Source organism: Astyanax mexicanus, chromosome 16, assembly GCF_023375975.1.
Source record: "Astyanax mexicanus isolate ESR-SI-001 chromosome 16, AstMex3_surface, whole genome shotgun sequence".
Taxonomy (NCBI): domain Eukaryota; kingdom Metazoa; phylum Chordata; class Actinopteri; order Characiformes; family Acestrorhamphidae; genus Astyanax; species Astyanax mexicanus.
In genome coordinates, this window is record NC_064423.1 from 42,296,414 (window position 1) to 42,306,907 (window position 10,494).

Below are 10,494 nucleotides of genomic sequence, written 5' to 3' on the forward strand. Positions count from 1 at the left end.
AGTGTATCACTGTCTGGCGCCATTTACTAGCACTAACTGCGGCTAGCAGTTCTTGTGAATAAATAGAAGCGCTTTACTCACCCAAATAAAAGTTTTTTAGGGGTTTAACTTTAAAAGAAAATGTTTTTTTTTTTTTTAGTTTACAAATTACAGTTTTGTTTGCTTAGCTTAGCTTATCTTAGCTTGGCTTTACTTTGCTGCTTTGCTGAATTTAGAAGAAAAACATGAAGACTCCATTATTCCTTACTAGTGTCGTTTAAAATGTGCTTATAATCCGATGCACCTTATAGTGCGAAAAATTAAAATTAAAGTGCGAGTTTATCAGCAGCAGTTGCTGAACTTTTAAACTATTTCAGTTTTTTTAAGGGTGTCCCAATTCAATTGGAAAACAAGGGGTAAACTACAAAAGAGAAATGGGATTGGGCCTCGATTTGTTCATGACTAGAGTGCACCTAGAGTAATTTCCTGCCTTCGAATGCCGCCTAAGTAGTCAGCACTTATTGCGTTTTGGACACAGCCTCTCGTTATCACAGTGTTTTTTATTTTTATGGGGATCTGGATTTGGTGCATCGCCGTTATGTTGAGGTGAACTGAGCTTTATGTCTGATATCTGATGATGTTTCTTCAATGCTGGAATCCATAAACTTGCATGCAAACACACACACACACACACACTGTATAATATTATTTATGTCAAACTAAAGAAGGGCTATATTTACATCCACATGTTTCTCTTCGAGATTTCGTTTTTTTGTGTACGCTAGTTTTTGACACTCCACTCGTCTCATGTATATAAACTATTTATTTCACACTCGAGTGATTGTATATTAGTGAGGAAAAGGAAAGCCACTGTTTGTTTGTTTGTTTGTTTGTTTGTGTATGTATGTATGATTAATGCTGAGGACGGACTGCATCCAGTGCATTAATACAGAATCCTCCACTGTCATTGGTGGAGATCTGATGGACTCGTGTGATGGTTGAGATGTATGTTGGGGTTCTTTCATTAAAAAAAAACATACAACACTTTAAATGAGTTCTGATCTGTTCTTTTATAGAGTAATTTGACCGTCATTCTTCATTCCTGAAAGGAACTAAAGCTACGTTCACGTTACTCAAATCAGATTTTTTGCTCAGATCTTGATGGTTTACATTCACTGTAAAGTGAGTGATCTGTATCTGTGTTTAATGTGAACGAATCTGAATGAAATGCTGGATTGGTGATAAATCTGGAGTTCCTAGTGTTCCTCGTATCACTGCTACACTAAAAAAAATAATGAGTAAAATTTAATAAAAAAAAAGTTTTGCAACTTTCTGCATTTGCTTTTTTAGAGTAAATTTAATTTCAGACAAATTTAAGTAACTTCAACTCGGTTTCAAGACTTAAATAGAGTTACACAGAGTAAATAAGTGAACTGAACTTCAGTCAATCCTTTCTTTTAGTAAAATTTTTCTCAGTCAGTTTTATGAGGTAGAGTCTCCTGGAATTCAGGCTTTCAGTTAACAGCTGTGCTGAACTCATCAAGAGTTAATTACTTGAATTTCTTGTCTCTTAATGTAAAGTTTGAGAGCATCAGTTAAAGTAAAGTAGTGAAGAGGTAGAGTTACAGGTATACAGTGAATAGTGAATATTTGAGTAATGTTCGAATCCAGATTATGAGAAGAAACAACTACTCAACTAAATAAAGAAAAGTAAAAAAAAATGAGAACAAATGTAGATCAATCAATCTGATAGTCAATTTCAAAAACTTTCATAATATTCTCAAGTGCAGTCGCCAAAAAAAAGACCAACTTTTGGGATCTCCTGGATGAGTTCTTCATGCCCTTTTGGAGTAATTTTGTTCGGTGGTCCGGTCACTCCTGGGAAGGTTCACCAGTGTTCTGTGTTTTTTCTCCATTAGTGAATAATAGTGAATCACTGTGGTTCTCTGGAGTCTCAAAGCTTTAGAAATGATTTTATAACCTTTTCCAGACTGATAGATGATCAATAACTTTGTTTTTCTCATCTGTTGTTGAGTTTATTCAGATGTGGGTTTAATAACAATGTGCTGCTTTTAAATGAGATCTTATATCTGCTTCATGTTAATCAGACAGATTCTATTATTTTTTAAGTGATTTCTTGATTCCACAGGTCTGAAATCAGTAACCAGGTCTGGTTGTGGTTAGTAGTGAAATTTAACTCACCTTTACAAAAAGTGATTAATCAAATTTTTTCAGGTTAAATTTGTCTGATGTTAAAGTTTGTTTGATAATCTGAAAAATGTAAGTATGACAAAAAAAAGAAAAAACTAAAGAAATCAGTAAAAGGGTAAATATTTTTTGACGCACTTTATATCATATTGTTTAATAAGTGGATATAAATGGATAAGTGCTGCATTTCTCGTATCTTATTACAGGGCGTGCAGATATATCCACCCACACCTCACTGCATAATTACAGCATTACATTCTAATATTACAGCTTCACTCATCATTAGGGCTTTTATTTTGTAGTAATTTTTTTGTTGCTTTTGTCATTACAGTTTTAAGAGAGAGTGATGGAGAGTGGCGTCGTCTGGTCTGGGCTTCCTGAGCTACAGCCCCGAATATATATATATACAGGTGCTGGTCAACGAATTAGAATAATTTGAAATAGTGCAATCATGAAATTCTTTGAATGCATTTTTTGTGCAGAAAGCAAATCAGGTGTTCACCGCACCTGTCCTACTCGTTAGACTAATCACAGAACTCGTTACCTGGAAAAAAATTTGCTCAGCTGAGCTTTCCAAAAGGCCCATTTAGGCCATTTAACTGTGACACTGTTGTTTTATTGAATTAGAATAATGGAGAAACCGTTTCATTGAATTAGAATAATTTTTATTATAATTACAATCATCACTTTCTCAGTATTTTGTGGCTGCCCCCTTGGCTTGTATGACTGCCTGAAGTCTCCGCGGCATCGATTTGACCAGCTTGTCGCAAGTTTCCGCACTCACAGCTTCCCAGGCAGTGGCGATGTTCTGCTTCAGTTGGTCCAGCGTAGTAGGCTTTCTGTCGCGAATTTTCCGCTTGACGATGGCCCAAAGGTTTTCAATGACATTGAGGTCAGGCGAGTTGGCCGACCATGCCAAAACTTCAAGCTGTTTTTTAGTGAACCAATCTTTGGTCGACTTTGCCGCATGAGCCGGTGCAAGATCCTGTTGAAATATGAAGTCTTCTTCGCCGAACTGTTCCTCAACAGTCGGAATCAGGAACGTTTCCAGAACATCTTGATATACGGCAGCATTGACAGTCTTCTTGAGGAAGCAGAGTTTTCCTACACCTCGAGCGGACATGCATCCCCAGACCATAACGCTCTGGGGAAACTTGACGGATCTTTTCACGCACTCGTGGTTGTAGGTTTCGCCACCACGACGCCAGACACGAGGACCTTGGTCACCGAAGGAGATGCAGAAGCTTGATTCGTCACTAAAGACCACTTTCTGCCAGTCTTCAGCAGTCCACTCGCCGTGTTCTTTGGCCCACTTCAGCCGTTTCTCCATTTGTTTCTTGTTCAGCATCGGTTTTACTGCTGGAACGCGAGATTTGAAGCCGAGTTCGCACAGACGACGGTAAGTGGTTGATCTGGAGACGTCAGCGCCGGTCTGCTTGTTCCACAAGTCGGTGAGCTCGGAAGTGGACTTGAACCGGTTGCTGACTGCGATCTTTCTCAGCTGCTTGTTGTCGCGAGCAGAAGTTTTTCGGACGCCGGAACAGTTGGTGCGCTTGCTGCAGTTTTTCTTGAGAGCTTTGCAGACGGAAGACTGGCTGATGCCGAGCTGCTCAGCAATTTTAGTTCGGGTCAAGCCTTGTTAGCGAAGGGCTTGAATTTGAGCCACTATTCCGGTTGAGAGGTCGCGCTGCTTACCCATGATTGATTTTACAACTTAGAAATTCTACTCAACCCTGACTTTATACTGCACAGTGAACACTCTTCACAGAAAACAAAAATTCCAGCATTTATTCTAATTCAATAAAACAACAGTGTCACAGTTAAATGGCCTAAATGGGCCTTTTGGAAAGCTCAGCTGAGCAAATTGTTTTCCAGGTAACGAGTTCTGTGATTAGTCTAACGAGTAGGACAGGTGCGGTGAACACCTGATTTGCTTTCTGCACAAAAAATGCATTCAAAGAATTTCATGATTGCACTATTTCAAATTATTCTAATTCGTTGACCAGCACCTGTATATATATATATACACACATATTTTTTTTTTTTAATAATTTTATTTCTAATTTTTCCCATTTTCTCCCCAATTTACACGGCCAATTACCCAACCCACTCACCAAATATATATTTTAACTAACACTGAATATAACGTTGTAGCAAATCTGCTAATTTTCTGTCATGTTTTGTTCGATTGGTTCGAATCCCAGTCATGCAGCTTGCGGCCATCAGCTGCCAGAGCCCCGTGAGAGCACAATTGGCCTATCCAGTTAAGCTGTAACTTGTTACATCAGTAGAAATATCTCTGTCTATATGTGGGTGATGTTCATTCTACTGCTAAAATTTAAAGTATAAATTATAGGTTTTAAATGTTTTAGATTTTGTGAAAGGATTATACAATCATCTCTACAGAAATCACACACTTTCTAATTGTATTACTCCACATTTTTAATATTTATGTGCTGTACAGTATTCTACAGTAATCTATATTTAATATATCAATTAATATTCCTGAAGTATTTCCCAAAAAAGAATTAATTACACTTGTGTAACTGTTAATCTCTGAATTCAGAATTATACATTCTCTGAAGGGAAAAGCTAGCAAACATTTTTATTCAAGATTTAAAGATTTAAAGAGTTTATTGTCATGTGCAGAGTAAGAAACACGTTTTCTTTCACAATAAAATTCTTTATTTGCTCCTCACCGAGTAAAACACCACATAATGATAAAAGTAGTAAATATACAATAAAGCAAGAAATAACAAACTAACTAAATATAAATATTAAATTGGTGTTAAATTTACATCCAGGATGGAGATATATTTACATGATAAAAGTAATGTGTTATAAATAATCAATATTATTTTTATTTTTTATATACAGTATACAAAAAATGTAAACACTCCTTCTTATAGGGATATTTCATCTTTATTTATTTGAGGATCAGGTTTTTAAACATTTTAATCAACTTCAAGATCCTCTGATCATCTTCACTCCTCAGAGATTCAGGCTTTTTATGGATTTTGCTTTTATACCAAATTATCATTATGATCACCTGCTGAAATCAAATTAAATTGTTATTATTTTTTATTTAACACTTTTTTTTATCAATATAATATATATTTTTCTGAATTCCATCTTTGTTTGGAATGTGTTTATTAATAAATTAAATGCAACTGAACATATAAAACATTAAACACGTGGGGTTGATAAATACTGTCTGCAATTAAATAAAAAGATAAAGTTTTATTTTATTTATTTTGATTATTATTTGCTTTTTCCAAATCGTAACAACTTTTTGAGCTTTGTGGTTTTATAAAGTCTTTATTCTACAGGGAGATACAGCAGTATAAATCATCCTAAAGGCAGATTTTGATGGTTTATGATGATTTATCCTGGGCTTTCTGTGTGTAACTGGATTTTAAGAGAATGATCCGGGTATTACAGTTCAGATAAGAAGCATGATCTCATTATCTGCCACCACAAAACTCATTTCAGAGGAAATTCATTTCTGTTAATTCTACAATCAGAGAGTTTAGGTTCCAGCCTGTCTTCTTATTTAGAGCTTTATCATATATATATATGAGAGAGAGAGAGAGATACAGAGAGAGAGATACAGAGAGAGAAAGAGGGAGAGAGAGATACAGAGAGAGAGAGAGGGAGAGAGAGAGAGAGAGAGATACAGAGAGAGAAAGAGGGAGAGAGAGATACAGAGAGAGAAAGAGGGAGAGAGAGAGAGAGAGAGAGAGATACAGAGAGAGAAAGAGGGAGAGAGAGATACAGAGAGAGAAAGAGGGAGAGAGAGATACAGAGAGAGAGAGAGAGGGAGAGAGAGATACAGAGAGAGAGAGAGAGAGAGATACAGAGAGAGAAAGAGGGAGAGAGAGATACAGAGAGAGAGAGGGAGAGAGAGATACAGAGAGAGAGGGAGAGAGAGAGAGAGAGAGATACAGAGAGAGAAAGAGGGAGAGAGAGAGAGAGAGAGAGAGAGAGATACAGAGAGAGAAAGAGGGAGAGAGAGATACAGAGAGAGAAAGAGGGAGAGAGAGATACAGAGAGAGAAAGAGGGAGAGAGAGATACAGAGAGAGAAAGAGGGAGAGAGAGAGAGAGAGAGAGAGAGAGAGATACAGAGAGAGAAAGAGGGAGAGAGAGATACAGAGAGAGAGAGGGAGAGAGAGATACAGAGAGAGAGGGAGAGAGAGAGAGAGAGAGATACAGAGAGAGAAAGAGGGAGAGAGAGATACAGAGAGAGAGAGAGGGAGAGAGAGATACAGAGAGAGAGAGAGAGAGAGAGAGATACAGAGAGAGAAAGAGGGAGAGAGAGAGAGAGAGAGAGAGAGATACAGAGAGAGAAAGAGGGAGAGAGAGATACAGAGAGAGAGAGGGAGAGAGAGATACAGAGAGAGAGAGAGGGAGAGAGAGAGAGAGAGAAAGAGGGAGAGAGAGATACAGAGAGAGAGAGGGAGAGAGAGATACAGAGAGAGAAAGAGGGAGAGAGAGAGAGAGAGAGAGATACAGAGAGAGAAAGAGGGAGAGAGAGATACAGAGAGAGAGAGGGAGAGAGAGATACAGAGAGAGAGAGAGGGAGAGAGAGAGAGAGAGAGAGGGAGAGGGAGAGGGAGAGGGAGAGGGAGAGGACTGCTGTTTCTGTTTGGCTCTGAGAAAGAACTCCAGCAGGTACGACTCTTTCTTTCTTAAAACTGAACATATTTTATTGTCTTGGCAAGAAAATTATCTTAAATCTACTTTAAATAATATCTAAACTGTTTTATTTTGTATTAGCTGTATATAATAATTTAAATAATATTATTGTGTATTTGTTAATCACTGGACTGATGGGTAACTCTATTCAGAATAAAAAATAAAGACTCATAGAATCTCATTATAGGATTTTTTGGGTTGTTTTACTTTTTTACTGTATGTTTGATGTTTGTTTTTTTAAAGCATCTCAAGGTAAGTAGTTCTCTATATTTTGCATTGAATTGGCTTGTAAAGAAAACCTGAAATAGTTTAAACAGTGTTATATAAAAATTAGTAATGCAGGCTTAATGAAATTCAGTGTGCATTAACAGCGGATAAATGTATACTTAATTTTACAATATTAATGTGTCCCAATTCAGGGGCTGCATCCTTGAAAGGATGGGTAGGCTGCGATGGCAGTACTGAAATGGGACAGTCTACCCTACGGAGTATTTCCTGTTCCCTGTTTGAGATTCTACCCGCCACAACTAAAGTCAGAGCTGAGAAACGAGCCAGAGACTTTGATTCTTGTTTTGCTTCAGACCAAAAAATACCAAATTAATTAAATCCAGGTTAATTAACTGTGCAAATACTTAAATATTTTAAATGTGAACTGGTGGAACTGAACACAAACAAATAAAAGGGCGTTTAAAACGCGTTTAACAGTTGAAAGAGAAAATTTCAGTTTTTTAAATATTATTTAGTTTATTATTTACTACATATAAACTAAATATTATAAATTATAAATAATATTTATAATATCTATAAGTATTTATATATCTATAAACTACATAATACTACATATACTACATAAAACAGCCAACTCCTCCTCCTGACACCGCCTTTTCCTGCTGAAATAAGCCGGCGCGCAATAAATCTTGGGATACTGTAGTCTGTGAAGGATACACCAGGTGGATCCTTCGTTTCCGAGGAAAAGAAGGCTGCATTTGTCGACCGCATTCGAAAGGAGCCTCTGAAATGTGACTCAATCAGCCTTTAAATGAGTCCTTCGAAGGGTGCAGCCCCTGAATTGGGACACACCGTACAACGCACAACGCATACAGGTGGCTCAGGTAGTGCAGCTCGTCCAGGATGTCACATCAATGCAAGCTGTGGCAGAAAGGTTTACTGTGTCTGTGTGTGATTTTGTTGTCTGCACCTTCAACTTTGTACAGAACAAGGTATTCAATGAGAATATTTTGTTCATTCAGATCTAGGATGTGTTATTTGAGTGTTTCCTTTTTTTGAGCAGTGTATATAAATAGCAAAATCAGAGAAACTGATTCAGAAACGAAAGTGCTCTCTTCATTTTTTTTTCCAGAGCTGTGTATTAATATTATTTCGATTGTCAAATCAATCCATGGTTTGTTCATTCTTTTTATCTGCTCTTATTCTAGCGGAACATCCAGAATATCCAGAGACCCAACAAGAAGAAGAAGAAGAAGAGGTCATTCACTCTTAGAACCAGAACCAGATCGTATTAAATGGAGGTCAACATCTCCTCCGGTCCGTGGAGGTTTCAGAGCGTGAACTTCTCCACGTATAAACTCATTACGGATATTCTGGCCGTAGACTTGATGATCACCTGGGCACTGTTCTTCATCGAGCTCCCGGTGGTGCTCCTGGCCATGTCCGGGCTGTACGTGATGACCCGGTCCGACTGCCTGGTTCCGGTGTTCGTCATCAACCTGCTGGTGTCGGATCTGATCCAGATCTTCTCCAGACCTTTTATAAACAGAGTCCAGCTGGAGACGCAGCGTCTGACCGTCTTCTGGATCTACAACATGGGTCTGATCGCCAGCATCGGCTTCATGGTCTGCATCTCGTTCGAGAGGTACGTGATGATCACGTTTCCTCTTCAGTATCGGTCGTTCCGCTCTCTGAAGTTCTCCGTGTGCGTGAGCGTGATGATCTGGTCGCTGTCGCTGGCGGACATAGTGATCAGTCTGGTGATGATCATCAGGGGAAATCTGGAGGTTGTGTTTTTGATGTCTTCGGTCTTGCTGTTCGTCCCGTACCCGCTGGTCGTCTTCTGCTTCTTCGGTTCTTGGCGAGCGCTGTCCCGCTCGGTCTCGGTTCCGCCGGACGAGAAGAAGAGGGTTCTGAGAATTCTGGCTCTGGTTCTGTTCAGTTACACCGTGATGTTTCTGCCGGTTACAGTCTGTCACATATTGATCTCAGTATCTCTGGAGAATTTCGCTAAAGTCGCTCCTCTGAAGCTGGTGGCGGGTCTTCTGATTTATCTGAATCCGCTGGCCGACTGTTTGATGTACGTGTTTCTGAGAAAGGACATCAAAGGGATTCTGAAATATTTCTGTTACAAAATTCCGAACAGGAACAGAGATCAAACGCTTGACGAGGCTACAGACGGACGAGACGCGGAGAACAACCAAACATAAAACACAAGAGGAGAGCTTTGATTTGATACCATATTTGACAGGAAGTGGTATCCTGACGTAACGCTGCACTGACTTGTGGGATATGTGGGCGGAGTCTCCTGCATTGTTCAATAAGAGTCACTAGCTAGTCTCAGTTCTACACAGACAGTTTCAGCCAGAAGCCGCCGGTCACCATCATTACTGTAGGGGTGATATTATGGTGTATTTTATTTTGTATTCCCGGAGCACAGGTAACTCAGTGGGTGGAGTTAAATGGTGTCAAATGTGATTTTGTTTTGTGAAATTTGCATAAATACTGCCCCCTCCTGTAAAATCAATTACGATGTTTGGAACATGTTTTTTATCCAAACCAATAAAAATAGTTTTGTCTTAAATAATATATTACATTATACTAAAGATAATAAACCATGCAGAGACATTTTCAAACAGAAATATATAAATTAAAATAAATTGTCCTAAAATGTCATGAGGGTTAATTAATTTAATCAGTTTTGAAAAAAAAAAACAATAATAAAGCTATAATAATTATGTTTTCACCTGATTTTACAAAATTTTATTGCAAACCTTTTAGTCCAATAATAAAAATAATGAGTATAATGTAAGGATTCTATTTTTTTAATGACATTTCTATGAAATTAAATTTATTACCATATTTTCACTCATTTTTCACTCATTATTTTCAGAAATACAACTTCTTACTACAACTAGTATTATTTTGGTCCAGAAATAACAATTAATATAATGCATATTCTATTTAGTTTTTTTTTTCTATAAAATTTGCATGAACACTGTTCATATGAACTCTATTATCATGTTTCACTTGTTTTTTTTTTTTTTTTTTTTGAAATTTTAGGTTTATTTTTCTTAGGAAATACATTTTTTTCCCACAACTAGTCATATAAAAAAACTTTTAATTGTTAAGACACTTCAATAGTCAAAAAAAGACACAAAATATAGACATATTTTTGTCTTAAATATTATATTTTATTTAAAATAAATCATTTGTTAAAATATTGTATTGCTTTGGTCTAAAAATAATCATGAAAATAGTGAAAGAATGATTTTTGTAAAATGTGCATGAACACTGTTTATGTAAACTCTATTATGATGTTTTCACCTGATTTTATTGACATTTTATTGCATTATTTTGTTCCAAAAATATTAATGAAAATA